Below are 13,963 nucleotides of genomic sequence, written 5' to 3' on the forward strand. Positions count from 1 at the left end.
TCTCTCCTCAGAACACGTGTCTTAAAACAGTAAATTGGAACTGAGCTAATGAATCTAAGATCACCATCATATATGGAACATGAAAGGAAATTTGAGGAGTTACATGGTAATGCAACCATGCAATTATTTTAAACGCTGACTGCAATTGCTAAGAAAAGCAGACATTGACGAGACTTTCAAGTGTACACCTTAAATGAATCGGAGGCTGTAACATTGTAAAGACCCTAGCCTATTCCTTTTTAGTTGCATCAATGTAGCAAACTGACCTGTTGATAATGAGTCGATATCCAAATGCAGTAAAATATTAACATTATCCAAATTTGTGCTGACAAGTAGTATTTGCACTACACAACTGCCAAGTGATAACCATCTCCCACAAGAGAGAATCTAACCATTGACCTTTGAAATTCGATGGCATCACTATTGTTGAAGCCCCCATTATCAACATCCTGGAAGTTATTATTGACCAAATCTAAATTTGACAAATAAATACTATACTATAAGTTCAGTCCAGACGTTAGTATTCTTGCAGTAAGTAACTGTCACCTAAAGCCTACCTAATAATCTACAAGACAGGACAATAGTGGAATGTTCCCCATTCATCTGGATGGATGCAGTTCCTACATCCCATACAAACGCATCATTGTCCTTTCAGTGTCCTGGAAACCTCACCTTAACAGCATTGTGGGTGGACCTGCAACAAATGGATTCCAGTGGTTTCAGCCTTTTATTTTACACCCCAGTGGACATGTGTGTACATTTGCATTTTAGTGGACATTATTTTAGAGGGTTCATTGCAAGTACAAAAGCAGATTTTTTTTTCTTTTGTATGTTCAGTTTAAGGGCTTAATGGGGAAGAAATGCTCATCACTAAGGCAAAAGTGATCACTAACTCAAGTGTAAGCTGTTCACCATTTTTTCATACTTAGCTGACTTACACTTTAACACAAATGCATAACAATATTCTGCCTGTTACACAAATGACTAATGTGGGATAAGAAATTATGCATCGTACATCTCAAAGAAAAGCAAAATATATCAAACAATATAGCGTTCTACTGTTCGCAACACACACAGCACTGACCATGTCAAATCAGCCCAATTCTAAACACAATAACCAACATTAAATGTGATTCTGAGATTGAACAACGTTTGCTCAATAAATTTCAGTGGGTTAAGAACTATGCTAACAATCAGTTCAAGATTGGCCATCGGACTCATAGTGTGACACATTTACATGTACTAGATACACTGGGCCTTAGTCTTCACAGGCATAAAGAACATAAACACCCATTCTACCTTTTCAAATCAATAGAATAGGTTACAGCTATCCTCTGGTTCACTCATCAGGGCAATACTTTGACCAATCAAATTCAAACTGCCTGGTTTAAATTTCAACAAAGCTAATGAGTCATTACATAACTGGTGCATTCTCCCTGACAATGCCTCTACCAATCAGAGCTCATTGACTAAACAATCAGCATTTTCTACTCATACACAACACAGTGTTGCTTTTCTTGATAATGGTATTCTTGTGAATTTTGAGGAGTGAAAATTGAAATTTTTTTTTAAAAAGTATATTTTTTCAGCAATACTCAGTTGTAAGTCATAAGCAGCTTGTAGATTCATTTACAGCAAGTATTCCTATTCCACCAACTCTTAAGCCCTGCCTTGAAAGACACACTTGTCATTTTCTTTTGAACATTGCATTTGAAATTTCATTTCAAGTAAAAAGGATTTTATAATGTGTGTGATTTTGGCAACTTATAGAATCATGGAATAGTCACAGAAAAGGAAAAAGGGGCGAAGTGCACCATTTCTTTGAAAGGGCAATTTCTCCCTTAGCTTAGCAAGTTTTTCTTTGCATCTGATAATGATTCCTTTTCTTTCAAAAGGTCATGATTAAATTTGACTCCACCACAGTTTAAGTAGTTCATTTCAGTTCCTGACCACTCAATATTCTCTGGTTCCTGATTCTGCCACCAAATGGAATAATTGGAAAGGCAGATTCTGCCTATCTACTCTGTCCAAGCACCTCAAAAATTTGAATATTTTGCATTAATTTCCTCTCAAATCTCTTTTTTCCCAAAGACAATACTCTCAGATTTTCCAATCTATCCACATAAGTAAGGAAACCAACTCCCTACGCCCCCCTCTCCCAACCCCTCATATCCCTGGAAAATTAATCTTAATCTTTTTGTTTTCACTTCTGGGGATGTGGACATCTCTGGTGAGGTCAGCAGTTATTGCCCATCCCTAAGTGCGCAGAGTGCAGTTAAAAGTCAACCACAATGCAGTGGGTCTGGAGTCATGTGTCAGCCAGACCAAGTAAGGATGGCAGTTTTTTCCTTAAAAATATATAAATGAACCACATAGGTTTTTCCAACAATCAACAATGGTTTCTTAGTCATCATCAAACTCTTACTTCCAGATTCTTTATCAAATTTAAATTCCAACATCTACCATGACAGCATTTGAATTGGATCCCCTTAACATTAGTTGAGTTTTTGGATTGATTGTCTAGCAATAATACCCATAGGCCATTGTCTCCCTCCTTTTCTGCATCCTCCATAATGTCTTCACATTCTTCCTGAAGTGTAGAACACAAGCATGGCCATAATCCTTCGAATGAAGCTGAACAGTGTTTTATACAGGCTTATTTTAAATCATTGCATTTGCGCTGTATGCTCAAACTCATAAATTCCAGGATAACTAAACCTGTTGGGAATATCTAGATTATCATTTGTATATTTTTGGATATAATTTTATATTCCTATGCTATTTTATTTTTTATTCCATGAGCACCAACTTTGTTCATTGTTCTATTGTATGACATTTTAACAAATATCTTTGACAGCCTATTTTTACTAGATCAACCACCTTACCCCTGTCTTCAAGTTAGTTGAACAATATTTTCTCCTTAAATAATCTGATCTTGGCCAAGTGGTTGTAATGTTTGTCCTGAACTACTGTTGCTGAAAGATTGTAGTGAAATTGACTGGCTTGCAGTTGTTAGATTTATCGTCAAACACCTTTCTGAACAAGTGTGAAATTTACAATTGTCCAGTTCTCTGGTACAATGCCTAGATCTAAGGAGGAGCGAAAAATTGTGACCAATGCCTCTACAATTTCCACCCCTTCATCTCTCAATGGAAAGTCACCAAAGATCTTACAACAGCACCTTCCAACCCGACCATTTCCATCTAAGAGGACAATGGCAGCAGATGCATGGGAACACCACCACCTTCAAGTTCCTCTCCAAGCCACTTACCACCCTGACTTGGAAATATATTGTCGTTCCTTCCCTGTCACTGGGTCAAAATCCTGAAATTCCCTCCTTAATGGTATTGTTGGTCAACCCACAGCAGGTAATCTACAGCAGTTCAAGAAGGCAGCCCACCATCTTCTTAAGGATAACCAGGGTCAGGCAATGAGTGCTGGCCAGCCAGCGATGTTCACATTCCACAGATGCATTTAAAGAAAGGTATGCTTGGATGCATCTCAACTGTTCTTGGTGAATTATCAACTTGATCTGCAGGTAGCCCTCATCTAACATTATAGTTGTGTTTCTGACGATCATGACTATTTCATTCCGTGAAATGAACGGAAGTGAATCAGGAGTCCCTTTAAGAGTCAAAAGTTAAAGTTAGAGTTAGATACCTTCAACTGTTTTCTTACCTAAATAAAATGTACAAGTTGAAATTTGGTACAACACACGTGCAGAGTTGTGAATTCCGAATTAAAATAATGTACGAACTACAATGAATCAGTGATGAAAACAGAAATACCATACAAATTCACTTTTATTTTAAAGATTTATTTGAGTATACAATTTTCCACTAAGTTGTACCCTTGTACCAATACTTTTCAATCATTTCATGCTTTTTAATGATTCACTAATACAAATTTTATCAATGTCAGTGTAACTTTATTTCCATAATTATGTGCATAACATTTCCCTGGCTGTTGCCCGACAAATGCTTCTTTAATTAGAAATAGCTGATGGAACATTCCCATTGACTTCTCTGCACAAGGTCTGGTCATTTTAAATTTCCAGATATTAAATAAATGTATCGACATTGAATCATGTAAAAGCTCGCAATCTGGCTGGGCTTTCCCATTGATATGTTTATCTGAGACTGATAACTTAATAAGAGATCAAATATGAAAAACCTAAGATTGGGGCTTCTCACAGGTTCCCATCAACAGATTACTTTGATGGGCAATGGCATAGCAATGAGTAACACAATGTAAAATTGGTAAAAAAAAACAACATTACTTAAATAAACAGGACACCATAGAAAAATACAAGTGAAGTAATGTTTAATGAAGCACGATCAGTTGAGTGCTGTACAACCAGCCTATCCAATACTGCCTTTTTATTAGGTTTAAAATCATCAAGTCTCAACTTCTGTATTTATTTTGAATATCAGCCATGGATCCAGTCTCCATGCATGCATCCAATTTCTAGTTCCTAATCAACCTTATTCCTCCCTTTGAAATGGTCTAATTATTTATATACATATAAAAGACTTCAGAATTCCATTTTATGTTAGCTCCAAATCTTCTTCTTTTATTTTCAGCTCCTGTCCTGAACCTTCTATATCGAGCAGACCCTCAATGCTACTTCAAACATAAACATAAGCAGATTGAAAAAGTTACTTCTATAATTTATCATTCTTGTCAAATTTTCAAGAAATGAAAAAGAAAAGAATGAACCAAAAAACGTGGTTGAGGGACTGACAATGCTTATTTCTTCTGTAATTACACCGGCACCACTCCCCACCTCTTCCTCCGCTACATTGATGACTGCATTGGCAGCACCTCGTGCTCCTGCTAGGAGGTTGAGCAATTCATCAACTTCACCAACACATTCCACCCTGACCTTAAATTTACCTGGACCATCTCTGACACCTCCCTCCCCTTCCTGGACCTCTCCATCTCCATTAATGACGACTGACTTGACCCACCGACTCTCACAGCTACCTGGATTACACCTCTTCCCACCCTACCTCTTGCAAAAATGCCATCCCGTATTCCCAATTCCTCCGCCTCCGCCATATCTGCTCCCAGCAGGACCAGTTCCACCACAGAACACACCAGATGGCCTCCTTCTTTAGAGACCGCAATTTCCCTTCCCACGTGATTACAGATGCCCTCCAACACATCTCGTCCACATCCTGCACCTCCACCCTCAGACCCCACCCCTCCAACCGTAACAAGGACAGAACGCCCCGGGTGCTCACCTTCCACCTTACAAACCTTCGCTTAAACCAAATCATCTGCCGACATTTCCGCCACCTCCAAAAAGACCCCACCACCAGGGATATATTTCCCTCCCCACCCCTTTCCACCTTCCGCAAAGACCGTTCCTTCCGTGACTACCTGGTCAGGTACATGCCTCCCTACGATCCACCCTCCCATCCTGGCACTTTCCCCTGCTACCACAGGATCTATAAAACCTGTGCCCACACCTCCTCCCTCACCTCTATCCAAGGCCCTAAAGGAGCCTTCCACATCCATCAAAGTTTTACCTGCACATCCACTAATATCATTTATTGTATCCGTTGCTCCCGATGCGGTCTCCTCTACATTGGGGAGACTGGGCACCTCCTAGCAGAGCACTTTAGGGAACATCTCCGGGACACCCACACCAATCAACCACACCACCCCGTGGCCCAACATTTCAACTCCCCCTCCCACTCTGCCAAGGACATGGAGGTCCTGGGCCTCCTTCGCCGCCGCTCCCTCACCACCAGACGCCTGGAGGAAGAACGCCTCATCTTCCGCCTCGGAACACTTCAACCCCAGGGCATCAATGTGGACTTCAACAGTTTCCTCATTTCCCCTTCCCCCACCTCACCCTAGTTCCAAACTTCCAGGTCAGCACTGTCCCCATGACTTGTCTGGACTTGTCCTACCTGCTTATCTACTTTTCCACCTATCCACTCCATCCTCTCCTCCCTGACCTATCACCTTCATCCCCTCCCCCAATCACCTATTGTACTCTATGCTACTTTCTCCCCACCCCCACCCTCCTCTAGCTTATCTCTCCATGCTTCAGGCTCACTGCCTTTATTCCTGATGAAGGGCTTTTGCCCGAAACATCGATTCCTTGCACCTTGGATACTGCCTGAACTGCCGTGCTCTTCCAGCACCACTAATCCAGAATCTGGTTTCCAGCATCTGCAGTCATTATTTGTCCCCCAATGCTTATTTAAATGCATACTAAAAATTGATTTTTAACATTTTGTTTTTATTTAAACTTGCTATTTTTATTTCAACTAGTTTGCCAACAGAATCTTAAAATCCCTACAGCGCAGAGAAATGAATCAGTTCATCAGGTCTGCACTGATCCTCCAAATAACATCCCAGGATGTAGCCTCACACCCTATCCCCATAACCCTCCATTTTCCTAGCCTGCATATCCTGGACACTATGAGTAATTTAGCATGGTCAATCCACTTAACCTGAACATCTTTGGACTCTGGGACGAAACAGGGGGCACCCAGATAAAACCCACACAGATAATGGGAGAATATGCAAACTCCACACAGACTGCCAAGGCTGGAATTGAACCTGGGTCCATCGTGCAGTAAGGTTGCAGTGCTAACTTCTGAGTCACTGTGAACTACTGTTGAAGTTGGGCAAAATCCATTGTATTCTATCCACTTTCCTATAATCACCAGAAACCTGAAAGCTTCCAGACATTTAAAATCTGGATGCTAAGACAAATGTTAAAAATCTATGTATTCACCATAAGATCAGGCCCAAGAAATTTTAAGAGCAAAAAAAAATTCTAATAGATGACATCCTGAAAAAGAAAATGTCCACATTTTGGCCACTTGATCTGAAAAACAAAGACATCCCTCCTGGAAAGCAAAGTTGAGGGCAGTAAAACAAAAGGGTTGTCCGATCACAATTGGAGTTAGATGTCAAAGTGCTTGCAGATGAGCTGGAGTGGATAAGTGAATATTGTGCAAGATAGAAAAGTGTGACCTACTCAATTACAGCAGAGCTCCTGGACTTTTCTTTTAATAGCATTGAAGCCATATGCTAACTCTGTCAAATGCCATGTCAGTTTGGAACAATATTACCAGCAGCCCTTTAACTGGGATTTGCCTTAGAGTCACAAATAAAACAGTCATGGACATTAAACGGACACCTTGGCTCCCCTGACTGCTGATTACTGCAGCCTAACATTGCCAGTGTGAAACTGCACAGGCAATTTCCGTAAGTCAGAGTACCATTTTCTAAGCCAGGTAGAATTATTACATTATCTATCCACAAAATTAAACAAAGTACTGACAGAAATACTCAACTTGATGGCATTTACAGCTAATGTTATAAAGCAGTTGAAGCTAAAGTCTTTCACTCGTAATGTTAGTTCAACTACCCTGTGCTGTTGCACTCAGTAATTGCTTCCTAATGTTACAACATTTGATTAGAAGTGACTCAATGCTACCTTTTGGATCATTGATGAGGCAGTTTCTTTTAAGTATATACATACAAATTGGAATGAAATCAGCTGAAAGCATGGAGTCTGAGCAAATCCTTTTGCTTCTTCGCCTTGAACAGAAGTACCACCCAAATGGATGAAATAAAAATTTTCTTCCTAAAACCTGCAAGTCTTGAAAAATAAGTAGATTTTGGTCAATGTCAGCAAAGTTTCTCACACACAGATTGATAATGCCAAGTTGTTCAAAGCACACCATAAAATGGCATTAAATCTAGAGAGTTTCAGTCAGAGCACAGAAGGCTGCATATTGTGAGAAATTAGGCTGTACAGTGTGCTTTGTGACCCAGAATAGATTGATGACAGGGAGTAAGAAAAGTAGAACAATATTTCATTCCTCAGTTCTGACAACAGTAACCAGAATGCATATAAAGTTTGCTCATAAAGAAACAGAAACAAATGCCTTAAATGTTTTTCAAAGACAGCTTTTTTTTTCCATAAGGAACTTTCATAAAACAAAGGCAGTAAAATTGCTAATTGTTCCATTATTGCTAGCAACGGAGTGACTGTTGTGGTTCTTAAAGTCCTCTGAAGATATATTCCGTGTCTTTGAGATCCAACTAGAGACCAAGAAAAATCTGAGAATTTCCCTCAATCAACTTTAGTACAACTGGAGAGAATGTCTATTCAAGTTCCTCCCTTTTGCTTTCTGATGTAATTTCAAAGAGCTAACATGGGTTGATAAGTCTCAGATCACCAGAGTTTGTGACTGACATATTTCATAGATAACATAAAAAGTCAATGTTTCAAACAATTGCCATGAAGGGATAATTTTATTTAATGTCTTCTTTCCTACCTTGTTCTTCTAATTAACTTGATCTGTTTTTTTTTAATCTTGCATGTTCCTATATCTTAAACATTCCTTGCATTACTTTCTTTCTTAATAAAAACTGAAATTGACAGACACTTTGCTTTTAGTCCAATATTATCTTGCACTAAAGTGGGAGAAATATAACTCAAAATAGATGAAGAAAATCATTTATTACTTTTATACAATGGTTAACACTGCTACCTCACAGCATCAGGGACTTAGGTTCAATTCCAGCCTCAGGTGACTGTGAGTAGTTTCCACATTCTCTTCGTGCATGTGTGGGTTTCCTCTGAGCGTTCCGGTTTCCTCTCACAATCCAAAGATGTGCAAATTGGCCATGCCAAATTGCCCATAGAGTTCAGGGATGTGTAGGCGAGATGAATTAGACAGAGGAAATGTAGAGTAATAGGGTCGGGAAATGGGTTTGGGTGGGATACTCTTCGGAGCATCGGTATGTTGGGCCAAATGGCCTGTTTCCACACTTAGGGATTCTATGATTCTATGAATTTGAGTGAGGGAAGGAGGAGACTAACAATCACTAATGCTACAGAAAGTATTAACACATACCCAATGTCAGACATCTGATTTCAAAGACAACTTTCACTGTTTGAATTGGAAACGAAGACAAGCAACACGTGACCTCAAGCTCTACATCTTCTGAACATGTGACAGCCACATGTTCATGCACATTAATGATCTACTTTCAATACAGGAAACAAAATGAACATATTCGCAAATTAATTAGCGTATTCCTCATGCATTTTATGGCACATCACGAAATTATACATATACATTGCTAGGTGTCATGATTAAAAGGCTGCTGGTTCTTTCTGTGTCAGGTATTTTGTAAGTTTTATATGGCTGTTATAGACCAGAGCAGACCTCCTCAAAAATAATTTTAAAAAGTAGACTGGACACTATCTTTTTTCTTATTTAAAGGTAAATGTAAAGTATCTCAGATGTTGTAGAACTGATCAAACTACTTGATGTTGAGCAAATTATAATTTATTAAACACAGTTGTTAAAGTACAGCCAAAGAAAGAGGAATTGAGAATAATTTAACTGATTGAAAATTTAACAGAATAATAGATACATTAACTGTTACTAATTAACTACTCTGATGTAATAACATCTCACAAACACACCCCTTGGCAAAAATGAAAACTCAGGCATAGATTCTCACATGCAGTTCTTTAATCTAGGAGGAAAACCCAACAAGAGAAAATAGCAGCCATGAGACATTCATTGCAGCTCTCAACTCTTATGAGACTTCAATATCTTCTAATGTTACCGAAGAAAAACCCAGAAATTTGGATCAGTGAGAGCTGGCTACACTCATTCAGACTGTTAAAAAACCCAAGGACTCCTGAGCTGTTTCCTCAAGGGTTCTTTAATAGATTGTTCGACACCTCTGCCTTACAACCACTCTTCCAAAAAAAGCATAAAATAACCTCTTAAAGTGACAGCATTGTCATAGTGGCAGTGAATTCAGAGTACTGGAGAGAGGAAGGCAGCTGTTCACACATTTGTTTCAAAATTCTAAGCTCTCTGAATAGGATAATTTCTGACAATATATCAAGCTTTATTTCTTTTTACTTTGGGCCCTTTGTTGTACCAACATTTCCATACATATTTCAAGTGTTCAGTTGTTTGATGACCCCATGAATGTCTCATTAATTTTGGCAAGAAATGCTGCTTTTGTCAGCATTCCCAATATGCTCCAAATGCTACTTTTCATCGACTGACATCATGATAACAGTTTTAACATTTAGTACATAACTGTCAGTTAGCAGCTGGAGAAGCCATACATGGCCCTGTTACAGGAATAAGATTTATTTAAATAATATCTCTATTGTTTGATCACCAATCTTTATCATTGCAAAATTACTCAACTATTGGGTGAATCGAAACATCAATAGCTCCTCATCAGTTTTCCTTCTCTTGAGACCTTTCACTTGCAAATTACCAACAATCTTCATCAATTTGTGCACATGACTCACTGTTTGAAACATTAATCATTGCTGAAAAAGACAAATTTTGTCAAAGCTTTATATCTTGCACTCATCAGGATACTGCATGAGAAGAGAATGCCAACATGATTTAAAATGTTCTCATACCGTATAAAATGCTGTTTCCCTTTACATTAGTATTCTTGCAAGTTTCCTGTTGAGTGCAATACACAGAGCTTCAACATAATGTGTCATTCTCTCAACACCAGTCAGGTTTTATGCTACAAGATGACTGCTTGAGATGTTGGTTTAGAAGTACACATTGCTGCTGTTTTGTTTCTACAGTTTCCAATTTCTGGCTGAGTTTCATTGCTGTAATTCAGAAAGGACATTAAGAGTCATGAGTCTGAAGAATCATTGCTTCTATTGGTAAGAGATCCACCCCCTTCTTTTACTATTAAGTAGCATCCAATGGAGTTGACATAATTGAGGCATAGCAACTATAAGCATGTTGAAACAACTAACTATGCCCATCCTAGTTAAGTCTTGTACATCAGTTTTTCCATATTTTGATAAGTGAAGCATCTTATTTTAGTTTTGTTTCACTTTGTGTTCACTCCAATGGTTTGACTGGCTTATTTTTTATTAAAACAACAATTAGCCTTTCCTATTGGTTTTACTATAAGGATGCACAAATTATTTTATTCATATTCATATTCCTGTCACAATGATGCTGGGAACAGTCTTTCATTGACATTTGATCCTATTGTATTCCTAAAGGCATTTTAAAAATCCTTATCTCCCAGTGGCATGTTTAAAGGGCACAACTTCGAACTGGCTTCACTGAAGTTGCATTTCCAGAATCCCAGTGTTTCATACTGAAAACCTTTGTGCCAAATCAACCTGGAAGTTGTCTGGAAGATCACCTGACTACACATATCTTGCTATTCAAGCAGAAGTTGCCATTTTCATAAATGCATTAACAACCAAATGGACTCAGTCTGTTGATTCACCAACTTTCATGATCATGTCCATCTCTTTCATGTGATTAAGATTTGTTTTCCATGTTTTTTTTATGTAACATTATCTACAGGGACGTCATGACTAATTGAAAACAAACTTATTATTCATTTAACTGATGTTTATCCTGTTTCCTGAGCTAATGTAATGATTGGATAAATTTAAAAGGGTGAAAGTGAGTACTGCAGATGTTGGAGATTAAAATCAAGGGTGTGGTGCTGGAAAAGCAAAAGGCCCTTCATCAAGAATGAGGCTGGGATCCTTTGGGGTGGAGAGATCATGGGAGGGGCTGGGACTGGGGGGGGTGGAAAGTAGCTGAGAGTACAATAGGTGGATAGAGGTGGGGTTAAAGGTGATGGGTCAGAGAGGAGGGATTTTTAGGAGGGGTCCTTTGCAGTTTTGAGAGTGTTGGGCCCTCAGTTGTGGCAGAGCTGACCATAGACAGATAAGGTGGCATTTTTAGTGGGGGTCCTTTGCAGTTCTAAGAGATTGTGGCCCTTAGTTGCACCACCCTCCCTTCTGACCTATCACCTTTACTCCCACCTCCATCCACCTAATGCACTCTCAGCTACCTTCCCTGTCCTCACCCCATCCCATTTACCTCTCCTCCTCCGAGACTCCCAGCCTCACTTCTGATGAAGGGCTTTTGCTCGAAATGTCAATGTTCCTGCTCCTCAGATGCTCCCTGACCTGCTGTGCTTTTTCAGCACCACACTCTTGGATAAATTTAAAGTCTTTTAAATTAGAATTGGTTGCCTGCATGAAATTAGAGGTCTTTATGGAGACCATAACAGTCTTCAAACCTCATAGGCACCTACTATTGCTTGTGATAAACTACTGTTAAACTTTTATCGATCATAATGTGTGACAGCTATCAGATGAGCTTAGATCATAAAGGCAATATAATGGAATCCATTGGATCATGTGAGGTATAAGGAAGAAGGGATTGCTAATGAAAGTTAAGAGGAGAGAAGAATTAGAGGCTATTAACATCAGCAAGAAAAATCTTCAGTGTTTGTAAAGTGGATGATAATATGGGCTAACAAGGAAGCCTAACACCTTCTAAACTTATCTCTGTGTGTTCTCCTGTCCAGTTAAGATGCACATTGTACCTGAAACTGATTGTTGATTACTGAAAAATAATGATGTGCATTATGATATAGCTGAAAATGTGTTGCTGGAAAAGTGCAGCGGGTCAGGCAGCATCCAAGGAACAGGAGATTCGACGTTTCGGGCATATGCTGCGCTTTTCCAGCAACACGTTTTCAGCTCTGATCTCCAGCATCTGCAGACCTCACTTTCTCCTGCATTACGATATACTTCTGCATCAATAACTGGAATAAGATCTGGATTATTTACAATATGGACACATCCTAAATCCTTGTAACAATTAAGATCCACAAAAGTCTCACCTGTACTAGAATTAGTAGCTTGCCCACGGCTGCTGCATTAATTGAGAAACTTCATCAGCAGCTCAGAAGTCCTCACCTGGACAGATCCTAACCTGGATCATAATTTGCTATGTACTCTCCCAAAAGGATTTTAAAAAAGTGAAAATTCTGAATGACACATACTGGTTTAATCTGCATCGTACGATACACCAGTGTGACCAGAACATTAATTTCCAAGTATTATTGATTTTTCATATTTTTCTCCTTCTGGGTTGCCTGGAACATATACTCACCCATGAAACTTCAGAGTAACTAATTATTGCAGATCACAATATATAAGTCAACCTGGTGTGTAAGATGCTTGTTTCTCTCCAGCAAAAGTTGTACTTTTCATAAACTTATCAGACCACTCAAACTGGCTGAACAGAGACCGGTTCTCCAGCAAAGGTGAATTCTGAAGCTGCTTTCAAGCTAAGAGCTGAAAAAATTTGCAAAGTCATCAAATATTTGGTGTTTGTGGAAAACTGGTGGGAGAATGAAAGCAGATGGAATGTGCACCGAAGAAGGTGCCCAAGGCCAAATGTGCCATCAGAACAGGGATCAGCCATTGGTTCATATATTGAGAAGCACACATCAGAACTGGTATTTGAAATTCATTGGAATAGTCACACAGGCAGCAGATCATTCTATATTTATGCTGTATGCATTTAAATGAACAATATTAAACCCTGAGTTCAGTCAAAATTTTAAGGCAAGAGCCAGTTGGTGCAGTTGCCTTATGAAACAAAACACTCTCGTACTGTGGCAGAAGGTCAAGACTGCTCAGAGATTACCAAAAGACCTTGCTGCCAAAATTACCCATTTTCACCAACTCAACATTAGTCAGCAGCAAAAAAAGTGCACATTAAGGCCGCAGATCAGCAACACGGTGGAACATTCATGAATTTCAATATGCTCAGTGCCCAAACTGCAGGGTAGATGAATTCAAAATTAATTTCAGCAAAAATGGCAGGACATGTGAAGAAAAGAGTCACAGTTGTACTAACTGGCATGCTGATGGAGTTAAATTAAAGCCCATGGTAATTATCAGAAGTGAAACCATGATAAAGATTAAGTACCCTGCAAGAAGTGAAGTGATTCACTTTGGTAAAATGTAGGTAAGTGTGAAGTGATTCACTGTGGTAAGAGTAACAAGAAGATGGGGTACTGGGTTAATGCTCGGATATTTGGTAGTGTGGATGAGCAGAGGGATCTTGGTGTCCATGTACACAGATCT

General features: G+C 39.1%; 1 protein-coding gene across 1 annotated transcript in view; it reads right to left on the reverse strand.

Moving 5' to 3' along the window:
- csmd3b (CUB and Sushi multiple domains 3b) overlaps positions 1–13,963 on the reverse strand; it is a 1,941,594-nt gene that overhangs the window by 1,663,895 nt on the left and 263,736 nt on the right. The gene's annotated exons all lie outside the window — the stretch shown is intronic.

Source organism: Hemiscyllium ocellatum, chromosome 4, assembly GCF_020745735.1.
Source record: "Hemiscyllium ocellatum isolate sHemOce1 chromosome 4, sHemOce1.pat.X.cur, whole genome shotgun sequence".
Lineage (NCBI taxonomy): Eukaryota > Metazoa > Chordata > Chondrichthyes > Orectolobiformes > Hemiscylliidae > Hemiscyllium > Hemiscyllium ocellatum.